This window comes from Scomber japonicus, chromosome 4 (genome assembly GCF_027409825.1).
Source record: "Scomber japonicus isolate fScoJap1 chromosome 4, fScoJap1.pri, whole genome shotgun sequence".
NCBI classification, from domain to species: domain Eukaryota; kingdom Metazoa; phylum Chordata; class Actinopteri; order Scombriformes; family Scombridae; genus Scomber; species Scomber japonicus.
Genome location: NC_070581.1, coordinates 6,815,144 through 6,828,231, shown reverse-complemented (window position 1 = coordinate 6,828,231; position 13,088 = coordinate 6,815,144).

Below are 13,088 nucleotides of genomic sequence, written 5' to 3'. Positions count from 1 at the left end.
TTTATTTTTAATGAAGAAATTAAATTCCTACCTGAACTACATTTTCATATTTATTGTGTATTTTTTGCACACATGAATTATATATTTTATATTTGCATTCACACATAAAAACATGCACTCCAACTTGTGATCTCTATGAGTCATGTAGAATTTTGTTTTGGAGTAAATGTTTTTTGTTTTGTTTTTTTTACTTTTTGGCTAACTTTTCTTTTCTTTTCTTTTTTTGCTTCATTTTACATTTAACATGCGTATTTTTAATTTTATAAATCTTGCTGCCCAGATTTTGTCTTGTGTCTTGTGTGTGTGTATTTATGGACCCCATGAAAACAACTAACCGCATCAGTGCATATGAATGTGCTTTACATCAAGAAATGCTTGTGCAAACACTTACCCAGAACCTGCACACGCAAACCACACATAGAAACTAAAACCCTGAGAAAATTGCAGTACCAGCAGAGATAACAAACAAGTTTTTTTTCTTGTTCTATAAATTACCCAGGGGCGGGAAAACTAATGCACGTAGTGTTGGTGGTTGATTTGACATCAGAAGCAGCCCCACCACCAGCAGCTATCACATTAAAATATCTTTTTTCCCCCTTGCATATAACATGTAAGTCTAGTTGAGGTTGGCCAAGACAAATCTATAAAAAAGCAAAGACAAAATAACACGGAATCAACCAATGGAAAAAGCAATCCTTAACATAAATTATACACAAATAAGGCTAATGTCCAAATGAATCCATAAAGGGTCATGTGGCTGCAGGTTTTCATTCAACCAAGCAGAAGCACACCAGGCTTCACTCATTCATTCAAATGATCTCAGTCTTTAGATGGTTGATTGGTCAATCATGTGCTCTTGATTCATTGGAACAAAAACCTGCAGACACATGACCCTATATGGACTAATTTGGACATGCCTGAAGGACTAAAGGAAGCACATCACATCAGAGTCATCAATTTAAATCCCTGTCCAAGGTCAGCTGTAAACACAGTCATTCTTTCCCATCTAGACTGGGTTACACATATTACGACGATAAACTGAAACCAGCATATGGAGACATTATGTTCATGCATTCATACATAACAAATCACCACAATCAAGAACCAGTACAAATGTGTCCTGCTAGCTTCAAAAGAAAGACAAGATTTGTACCTGATATAAAAACCTAACTTTACACTTTTGTCACTGAATACGTTAATATAATAACAGACAATATATTTCATACTATCACACCCTTAAAAAAGAGCCATTCTGCAAAATGAACACTTATTTTATTTTTTTATAAGTACATAGTACAAGTATATAGTAACTACATATCTCATAGTTTTACTCATGTTTTTTAATGCAGGACTTTTGTGTCATATTTCTTTACTGTCACATTATAACCTTAGGCTGTTAATGTTGAGCAGAGCATTGTAGTGGCATGTTTTCCATCACTAGATCATTTCTGCTTTGTATGGGAAGCACAACCACCCTTGCACTGTTTTATTAGTTATTACCTTTTATTATATTATGTCCACTACAGTTGAGCAGAACATTGCAGAGGCATGTTTTCACCACTAGATGGCAGTAAAAGACAACTGTTTGAAACTGTACGAGCTCAACAGGAAAGTGTACTTAAAAGGGGGGTAATTTATACTTTAAAAGCCTCATTTATGCTTTATGTTGGAAGCATAATCACTCTGATACTGATTATTGATTATTATTAACTGAAAAAGTGGCACATTTTCTTTCCCCTTCTGCCTTAAACTACTTTTTCTATTTTTTCTTCCTTTTTAAAAAATAGGCATTGGTGACGTGAATCAACAGCTGGTGGTGGAGAGATAAACAGGGAAGCAAAGGCCTGGGGGCGTGTATGTGTGTGTGTGGGGGGGGGGGGGGGGGGGGATAACATGTAACAAGGGTCCCCTGTCGGAGTGGAAACAAAGATGTTGCAGCTAAACATCAGGCACTCTAACCATTTGGCTACCAAATGACTTTTCTAAATTCACTTTTCTTGGCTTTCCATTTCGCCTTAGCCTACATGTCAACACAAAGAGAGAAATTCATGGAGACTGGAGATAACAGGAAATTCAAAGTGACCTCCAGATCAACTCCCATCCCCTGATGGAGATGGAGATGGAGCAGAGCATGCAGAGTGGTGGGCAACAAGTTGCTTGATGATTCTATAAATGAACAGCAGTGCTCTGCAGGCTCCTGTATTACTCATCTTCATATTCCCAGCAGAATAAAAAGCTTAAAAACCACACCACTCACAGTCACACCTTAGAGCAAAAAAGTGGAGATCATGTTTTGTAAAGGTTTCCTTCACAGCACCTGCAGGGTTCGAGATAATGCTGCTCCGGGCTGCTGCAGTGAGGAGTCAGCTGCTCGTGTCATCGTACCTGAAGTGCTGTGGACTCCTGATCCTGTATTATTAACCACACAGACATGCATTTTTGATATACTGTATGTTAATGTGTTCATGTCCCACTCACTGCAAAGCAATGGACATTTAAACATACATCCCTTTTATGGACCAGAATAATACTTAAAATCTAATATATAAACATTTCACATATGACATAGACATGAACATTTTTTAAAGATAAATACAATTTTTTTTGAAAGGTCAAATAAATATAACAGAAGCTCATTATCTTGCAGTAAAATCTTTGTGGAAGTAAATCACTCTTGCTCAGCTGTTTTCTGGGTGATGGATCATCCTTTGTCCTGAAACACAAGAACAATTAGCATTTCTTACACTTCAATCTGGACAAATTGCACTGCTCCAAAGTGTTCAGATTGAAGCTGTCAATGTACTTAACTTTTTATATGGCATTTAAATTAGACGGTGGTGTAGTGGTTGGGACTCTCACCTCACAGTAAGAAGATTCTAGGTTCAAACCTACTGGACAGCTGGGGCCCTTTGCGTAGGTTCTCTCTAGGTACTCCAGCTTCCTCTCACAGACCAAAAGCAATGCCGCTTAGATTCATTGGGAACTTAGATGTCAGCCCTGTGATTGACTGGTGATCTGTCCAAGGTGTACTCAACTTCTCGGCTCAATGTCAACTGTGATAGACTCCATTTCCCCTGCGACTCTCTAAAGCATAAATGTCCCAACTATTCTATAAAAAACCATGTTGCTGCATGTTTTCATTCCAACCAAGCAGGAGCACACCAGCCTTGACTCATTTAATCAATAGATCTCAGTCTTCAGTTGATTGGTTGAATCATGTGTGCTCTTGATTGGTTAGAATAAAATCCTGCAGGTACACAGCCCTTTATGGAATGGTTTGGACATGACTGTTCTAGAGGATAAGCTGTATAGAAAATGAATGAATGTATATCAGCAGCATTATCCTATTATCTAAGTAGTCACCATATTGTTGGTAAAATCATGTTGATATAACAATTTTGGCAAACACACAACTGAGCAATATTACCATGACATGATATTGACTTTTTTGATTTTCAGTTAGACAATGTTGAATTCCATGGTAACAACCTTAGAAGAGAACCTTAGCCACTTTTACTTATAATGGACATTTTACAATCAAAAGTACTACAACCACAACCCTAACATATACAGTAGTAGCCACTTCAAAGTTCCCCTCCAAGCTGAAAGACCTCATTGACCACGTCATCGCTGGGGGATCACATTTCCCCCCTGCGCCCATTATCGGCCAGCCAAGGACCGGTCAAGGACCAGTCAAGGAGCCATCAAGAAAACAGGGGAACTTTGAAATGGCTTCATCTGTATATATACCATCATAGATTATTATGGCTGACATATGTACAACTAATTTTCAACAAGATACCACTCACCAAATTGTGGTGAAGTGATAGAGAAAAGGTTTAAGGTTTATCATGTTTTCTATCATATAAAAAATTCATCTTCCAATAAAAAGTTGTGTTGTCCATTTTTTTCTCCACCAACAATGTTCAGTTGTGATGTCACAAATAATGTTCCTAGCCCAACCACTTAAAAATCAGATTTTCAACTAGCACAGGGAAACTTTCCACTTTAAGAACACATTTCTGAGTGGAGGGGGACTTTTGTGATTGAGGTGTTAATTAGTAGAGTTGAATGTATACACCTACAGATCAGATGCCTTGTACAATCGGTCCAGTAGATGAGTTGTATGTGCTGGTTTTCCTGCTTGAATGAGTAGACCGGGTGAAACAAAACCAGCCAGGCTATATACCACAGAGGATGTTACAAATCGCTATGTGATACCGTGGGTTGCAGGGGGAAGAATAACAACTTGGATGAAAGAATTGTACACTCTGCCAGCGTGTTCATCAGACCCACAGTCATCATTTCCTGATGTTTATCTTTTTTTCCCTCTGTCTGTGGCTAAAATAATAAGGTTGCAGTAGTAGCCAGGCTTCTACCAAAGTCAGTGTGTATGTCCTGTGAGAAAGAGCCCTCATTATTCTTGTTTATGAGCCTTAAAAAACTGGAACCCAGCTTTTTAATTTGACTCTATTATCTACAGCCTGAACTCATATCCGGCTTAAGTTCCACCTATATATTTACTGCATTATTCATCTTTGGTTTGGTCTGCTGAGATCACAATAAGCATCTTCAACAACATGTTTATCATCACCATTGCATGACATAATTGGAATAATGATAATTATGAATCTATGTCAGACGAGACACCAGGGAACCACCTGGGTGAAAGAGGTGATAGAATTATCATTAATGTTTTATTACTAATTATCATTAATCATTAATGTACCTCTCATTTTACAGCTCAACGCTATGCTTGACTTGGCATTTGACTCAGCAAAGCCACAAAGAGCTGCTCTGGAAATGTTTCCTCTAATTTGCAGCACATCACACACGCCGAATGGAAAGTAACTTGGAGTAGTGTTCATCAGTTTAATTGCCTTGCCCTTCAAGTCATTTTGGTCTAACAATGGTTCAGCAGTGTCTGTCGGAGTGTTTCTTTTTTTACTTTTTTCCTCTCTGCTTTCACTGTCATCTAACCCTATCTGCTTGGTAGACAGGATAGATGAGGGCAAATTGATTTAATTGCATGGATTTTAGACACTGGAGTTTGGACCTGCTGCAGGGTCTTCCCATCCCTTTCGTTACCATGTCTGTATGCTGCAACTTACTACCTACTACCTATTTCATTAAAACTGCTTGTCTGATGGTCCAATCTCAAAACTTTCTATCTAAACCACACCTTTCTGATGTCAGAGTCAAGAACTTCTATAACTGTCCAAAATGAGTGGTCAAGACTGGTAAGGTAAGAAAAAGAGGGGTTTGAACCTCTCTCTCAAGCTCTCTTTTCCAACAAGTGTTTCTGTCACTTTTCATGTTTTACAACCCAGGGCAACACTGTGGATGCCTTCCAGGAGAAGCTGTCTGGAAGTGTGCACTGTTCTTTTATACATCATCACAATTTTTTTGTGTAGAGCCCAACTAAGTTTAGTTCATACTGTAGTACTTTGATATCTGTAATGTAGGTTTATCCTTATGCTGATGATTTTGTGAAATACTACCTCATTTATTTATTTATTATTATGTGGTTTAATTTCTGCATTAATATGGAATATTAATAATAATTAATTAATTAATTAATTAATAATATCCTACATTTAGAGAAGACCTTGAACTTCTCATGTCCGTTTCCGTTTTTGTATTGGATAGACAAGTGTCAATCAATAAAATTAGGATAGGATTTTGACCTGTCGGATTCTGGGAAGGGCGGGACTTAGTACAGACAATACAAGACAGAGCGAGGAGAAACACTAGGACAGAAAGAGAGGATAATAAGCTGTTTTAAGTTCGTTTTATTTTTTGTAAATACAGTATTTTGTAAGAATTAAGACTCAGTGGGATTGCGAGTCTGTGTAACCTAAGCCAGTCGGAGTGCGAGCCGTGTTGGGAGACGTTTGAGTGAGTATTGTTGCTAAATTAGCTGTTACTGTTAGCATGAAACTGAGCGGAGGTGACCTGCGCGGGCCTGCATTTGGGAAGCCTGGGTTTATTTAGTTTCTGAGTGAGTATAGATATTGTGAACGCTGAAGTTACGCCCATTTATGGTTTTCCAACAGTGTATTAATTTGAGGTTTATACTTTTAATGTTAGTGTGCTTCTGACATTGCCACTCATGCGGCTGCAATAGGTTGTTTGCATATGACGTCATTATCGTGTTAGGCTGTGGCGCCAACTGCAGATGGAGGTTTGATGATAAATAAAGTAAAAAAAAAAAAAAAAAAAAGGAGAAGTCGATGAGAGCTACAGGAGCAGAAGAAATCTGAAAAATATTAAAATCACCAAGATTATTAAAGCGATGGTTCGGCATAATTTCGACCTAGTCATATGGACCATGAGCTATTTCTAAACACCACCTCAGGGAGGGGTTGTTGCTGTTCAAGTTTTTTCAATGTGCTGTGTGAAATGCAAGAAAGGTAAGAGTAGCTTTAACAGACAGCAACAAACACATATTTCTTTGGTCCATAGCATGTAAAACTAGGGCTCACCTCAAAATAAATTATACATATTTTCCTCTGGCCCATTGATTATCCATCTATACTGTTTTGTTGTGAGTTGCAGATATCTGTCTAAATGGCACTAATCATTGAATTTATCATCAAAATTTATCAAAACATAAATTTTGAAAAGCATGTTTGTATTTCAGGCTTAATATTAGTTTGCATCCAGCGTGCTGCGTGGACTTCATTACATCTGCTGCACGGCTGCTATCACAATTATGAAATGCTAGGTTTATTGTCTGTGACTGTGACCCTCATTAAAATAATATTTTACAAATCTGCATTATATAAACTAACCAAATTCATTAAAGTAAATCATTTGGCGACTTCTAAGTTATTCAGTTAAACTGAGTCTATTCCTGCGGGCGTGAATGATCAGTGATCGAACTTTCTTACTTTTACTGGAGTAAAGAATTGAATCAGCATCTTTGCTTTTACTAGAGTCTTTTTTACACAAGTATCTGTAGTACTTTTGCCTCCTCTGCATACTACACAGGTGTGACTCAGAAGAACATGCTTACACTTTTTAATCACAGTGCGTTGTTAATTGATCAGATTTTATGAGAGTAAACTGTTTGCCTATGTTTTAGTGAATATATTTCACCAATGTTCTGTGTGTTCAATGTTTACTTATAAATAAAAAAATGTTCCTGGTTCCTGTCATTAAACCCACAAGCATCTGTGCTTGAGTACACTTGGGTTTGAGGTAATGAGTGCGGGCCAGCGGGGGAGGGGAGACATTCATGCCTCAGCAACTTTTTTGTTTATTACATACTTTTGTAGGCTTTCATTTGTTCTTTTGAGTAAAATGAAGTCTTAAGAACAAGGTAATTAGTGATATATGGGTTCATTATATACGGGTTGCATCCAACATATTTAATTGTCTTCTCCCGATACCTTTCCTTGGAAATAGGATCTATACTTTCCTCCATCTCTGTCATAACTGCTGTTTACTTCCTGCCCTCCAGCTGAATTTCGTGTGTCATCAGGTGATGTAACTGCAACCAACCTGTAGAGGTGCTCAGGACTTGCCACTGCTAGGGACCTCATGCATGTGGATAAAGTTTTTCTTCTCCCTTCTGCTCGCTGCAGTTATTGGGGGTTTGAATGGACTGTTACTACCAGCTTTCTGAGTTTCCAAGGGACTGTGAGTATGAACAATTCTCCACCAAAGGGTTACATATGAGCTCCAACAGCGCGCCAACGAACATGGTACCATACACTGAGTTAGAAAATCCCGTCGTATTCTTTGTTTGTTTTATTTTATTGGTTTGGGGGTTTGAAATAAATGCTGTGATGTTTTTGCAGTCCATCTGTGTGTTTGAGGGTGATTCATATAGAATAGTTATGTAAGGAATTTCATTGTATGATAATCTGATTTGTGTGGAACATTAAAGGCCTATAGTAAGTATGAAGCATGGGAATTAAAGCGTCATTTCAGTTGTAAGATTTGATGCAGAGTCTGCTCATGTCTACCTCTGTCTGAAATCAAGGAATTTTGAGAAGTATTTGAGTGGTGAATCTGTTCCTGTTACCAAACTGTGCTGAGCGACAATGGAAAGCTTGACGAGCATAGCAACAGTAAAGAGGACAGAGCTTAGTGGACAACCAATTAACGCCTCTTTTCATCCTCCTGTTTTTGCAATCTCACGCCAACCTTTGGTTTTCACTTCAAAAAGCTCGTCAAACTATCTTTGTACACCAACTTAGTGCTCTATCTCTTGGTAAATACTCACTGGAGGCTGAGATTCATTTTCAGCCAATTACTTGCTGCTTAACACGCTGAAAGGCTTTCTGATCACCTACAGATGTAGGAAACACTGTGAAAGCATCATCTCGCTCATAACATCATAGTGTTAATAACTGTTTCTCAAAGACTACAGCCTGTATTTAATATGACGCCTATTCTATGTGACAGACTGTTCCCTTGGGGAGTGTGAAGAAGAGAGGAGATTCATTTGGAGAAGCAGCTGACCGTGGAGTCATATATTCAGTCATTACCAGTGTGTGAAAAGAAATGCTCATTCAAATTTTTTTCTCTCTCTATAGGAGATCCAGCCACGTGCTGCGTTTGAAGTGGGTTTTGATGTCAGCTTCATCTATTATGGATCGGATGACATTTTTCTGATGGCAGCTCTCCCATACACCTTTTACAGACAGTCATAGGAATAGATGTGTGGTATGTGCTTTTCCTGTCATTACCTCTGCTTTATTTCCCCTCTCCACTCTTTCAGTCCATTCTTTTGGCAGGATGAGGTGCTAGAGTCAGAAAGGGGTAGAAAAAAGGTACACAGTACATATGGAATCAGACAGCAAGTCAAAATAGTTTATTATAGAACAGGATTCATAGTCGAGGCACTACCTCACATTTAGTATAGGCACTGAACTACTGCACTGGAGTCACAGCCACGACTCAGTCTGAAAACCAAAGCCTGCCAGCCACACTGACGCTGGCTACTGTTTCATACATTTTCACAATATGTCATCACCCTGATTGACCTACAGCTAAATCAAGACTCCAAAACAGTTTAATGCTAAATTAAATGATCTGATGTAGATCTGTCTCTGAATAAATGCTGGGATATTTTGAGTGGATAAATATACAGTATGTTCCATAGTTGTAGGTGGTAGATACATGTAGGGCTTTATTAATTTGACAAGGTAATCAATGGGAAATTAACCTACACATGCACTATATTATTAATAAGCTATTAACCAAAGTTAACATGATGTGTAGCTGATTGAATCCTGCTCTAACAACTGGAAACATGTCAAAAGCCTTTTTGAAAACACACTGATTTTGTCTTTTGGTGTAAAAGTATGAGTGGCAGGCTTTGGTGAGGGGAGGCAGCCTTGCATGTGTACATTACACCATCTTTGAACTCTTAAAAGAATAATTCAATCCTGCTCTGGACTTTTTCCGACATCTCGATTCACCTTTTGTTCACTTTTATATGTCTCATCCTGACCAACCGTCTAAGAACACACTACGGTGTCACATCAATCTATTACAGTAAGAACAACAAACACAACAAGTATTATTATTATTATTACTATTATTATTATAACAGGAATTATAATAACAAAAGTAATGCCGACATATCCCCTCTTCTTTCACTCCTTGTCTGTGTGAACGGGTATGGAAAAGAAACACTCCTGCTGTAAACAGGCAGTAGTCTAATCTTGTCTGTTCTTGGGGGGATTAGCAAGTACCATAAATTATGCTGTAATAACTTTGTACATCTGTGGTGCAGAATAAGCACCTCACATTAGCACAATCAACAACATAGCATCGTGCTTCCTCTGTTTGCTGCTGAGTGATGCTTAAGCCTTAAAGGTGCAGCGTGGAGAATTTAGTGGCATCTAGTGGAATGGACTTAGTAGAAATGGAGTGTAATTTTCATAAGTATGTTATAATTAGTGTATAATCATCTGGAAATAAGAATTGTTGTGTTTTTGTTACTTAGAATGAGCCCTTTTATATCTATATAAAGTCATGTGTTGCATTGCCATGTTACTACAGTTTTGTGCTAGTCTCAATCTCACCACTAGATGCCACTAAATCCCACACTGGTCCTTTAAGTGACCAGCTGGGGTCAGATCTGACCACAGACTTAGAAGAAATATGTCAACTTGTCCTTTATGAACACTGTAGATTCTTGTTTTTGCTGTATGTATGTGATGAAACATTGGCCCATCTTCAGGATGACCCCAGAAGACTTGTTTGTCGGGAAATGTTCATTTCCATAGTTAAACAAAACAGACTTTAACGTTAGAGATGGTCTTTCCTGGCTCCTTCCTGTTTCAGTGTTAGCTACTATGCACAGTAATTTTGTTTAATTCTATAATTTTCTTTGATTGAATTGAATTAAAATAAGCAAGTGGTCGTCACATGGTTTCAAGTTCGAACTTGTAGTTCGATCCGACCACATTTACATTTCTGATCTGATCCAGGGTTGACTGACAGATTTTTGTCTCCATGAATGTCATTTTAATAAATAATGTATATATGCATTAAACTTAAACCTAGTGTGCAGAACTTTTACATGTAAATGAGTGTCCATTAAATTCAAGCCTTTGCCAAATGAGTTCACACAATGCTGATTAAACCTATTACTGCCAGACAAATGTCTGTAATTCACAGTATAATAAAACATGTCATCAAATGTTGGGTTTGACGTTCCCACACTGGCCAAGTGGATAACTTCCTGCTAGCTTTCTGCTAATTTGAATTTGGATAACATAATCACACAGCTCCTCTTGACGTTCCAAATGTTGTCTACAATTTCAAATTCTGATAAGCATCAACAGTGTTTTTGTAATTCCTCTCAGTGACAGAAGGGGGAGACCCCATACTAAAGCCGTAAACTCAGTGTATACATTTTTATATTATATTTGTCTGGTTATCTATAGCTAATATTATATTATTTCAATATACAGAATACATTCTCAGTACCGTTAAACTGGGGTCATATCTGACTCTAGTCTCTCTTGATGGTGAACTCAGCGCTGTATGGGCTTGATTTTCTGAAAGTGCATAGTTTGAATTGGCATCAGTCCATGAGTATTTAGCTGAAAGGGGTTATGTATGTATTTCTACAACTTCATTTTCACGCCATTATTATAAGGATAAAAAATACAAGTGTAAAGCATTATAAGATAAATAAGGACATCTCTTTTTTTAGTGCTTCTCACACACTGCCATACACTTCCCCATGAGTAGCATCTAAGTTTTTTAACTTTCTTATAACCTTTAGTATACATTTCATCCAGTTCAGTGAATCTCCCTAATCACATTTGCACATACAGAGCACTTGATAATACCAATCCACTGAGACCACAAAGCAGTTCAACAGGTTTCTACCATGTATGGAAACAGCACAGTACAGCAAGAGAAGATCAGAACAGGAGCAAGTTTCTGGATTTGTGTTTCCCAAAATGTCTGTACAAACTAGTTTCACTTTAACACTCAGCAGCAGCAACTTTGAAGGCTGGCGGTTCTACGAGGTGTGTGCATTGTAAGGTCGTGATCTTGGTTGATTCACAGGATTAAAAAATAATCTTTTGTTGCTGAAATTCATCAGTATTTTTGGATTTTTGCTGTCTGCAGAGGTTGTAAAACATGTTTAAAACAGATTTAAATGGGAACAAGCCCAGCATATCTCTCTTTTATCTTTCTTGTCATACGAAATAAAACCCTTTTACCATTTCTACTAAGGAACCACATATTAAACTGCAGGGTTACATATATCCTTAATGTCAATATTACACAAACTGTGCATCTCATCTGACCAACATGGTGAAAATAAACAGATTTATATACTTATATTTAAAAAAAAAAAAAGAAAACAGCTGCAACATCAGCCCAAGCTAAGCTTTAGCAAGAGGAACACATAACTAGTGACAAACACTTTGGGGAACCCACCTCAGATCTGGACAACACCACAACACATCTGTCACCTCACCACAATACAAACAACTGGAGGTCAAAATAATGAACAAACATGAACAATAAACAAAATATGACTAATCATCCTGATGAACTAATCCATAATATTCAAGGGGATTTTTATATTTTTTTCAACTACACGTCCAAATAGGAAACAAAAAAACAACAAGAACACATGGCTAATGTTAAGAGGAACACATTTATGCTACCTGCGGGTGTACACACTGTTTCCCTGTTGCCCGGGAAACTGTGTTCAAGTTTGCCCACACAAAAAAAAGGAGGGAAAAAAAAGCAGTACAGAGACTTCATAAAACTGAAAACCATCTTCCACCCCCATCTTTGCACTGTGTTGAAAGCAGTCCTCATGTTTCGTCAGAACCTGAGTCTGTGGGCCATATTTTTGTAATTCAAGACACAATGTGCCATTCACAGTATGCCTACACCCAAACAGGGCCCTGAATGTGTCTTGAACAAGAGGGTACACATTGTTTCTACAAATGTTTGAGAGGTAATGATACACAAGGCAACTTTTTGGGACTATGCAAGCCAGGTCTATTAGCTCCAGATCATACAAACATTCCTGAAATGAGTGTTGTACTGACTGCTCCATACTGTTAAAATTTTAGGGCACTTACTGCTTTGTAAAATTGCCTTGTGCCTCAGGTTCTGCACATTTTTCACCTAAAAACTTAAATTAAAATGATATTGATTTTTTTGTCATGGGAAGCAGGTCCACAATACATTTTGGCTTTGAACTAATCCTGTAAGAATACATTTACATACACATTTACATATGCTTGTGCAATCATCTGCTCATGGCCTGCTAAAAAAGTACAGCCTTTAATGAGCTGTTACTTGTACTGAAGCATCCTGTTCCTGTTTGTTGTTTTTCTGTATTTCTCAACCTGCTGTCAGAAGCAGTAGAGGGATTTCACTCCAATGAGAACAGCCTGACGCATATGTCGCATCAGAAGCCAGGGAAACAGATTTATCAAGCATCATCTCTAAAAACAATCTGAGGGTCATAGGAGGAGTGTGATCATTTAAAAAAAAATGAAACTAAAGAAACCAGACTACCAAAAGAGAGAGCTAGCTTTGGCAAATTCCCCAAATTCTTTGGGTGTCGGAGTGGAGTAATGTAA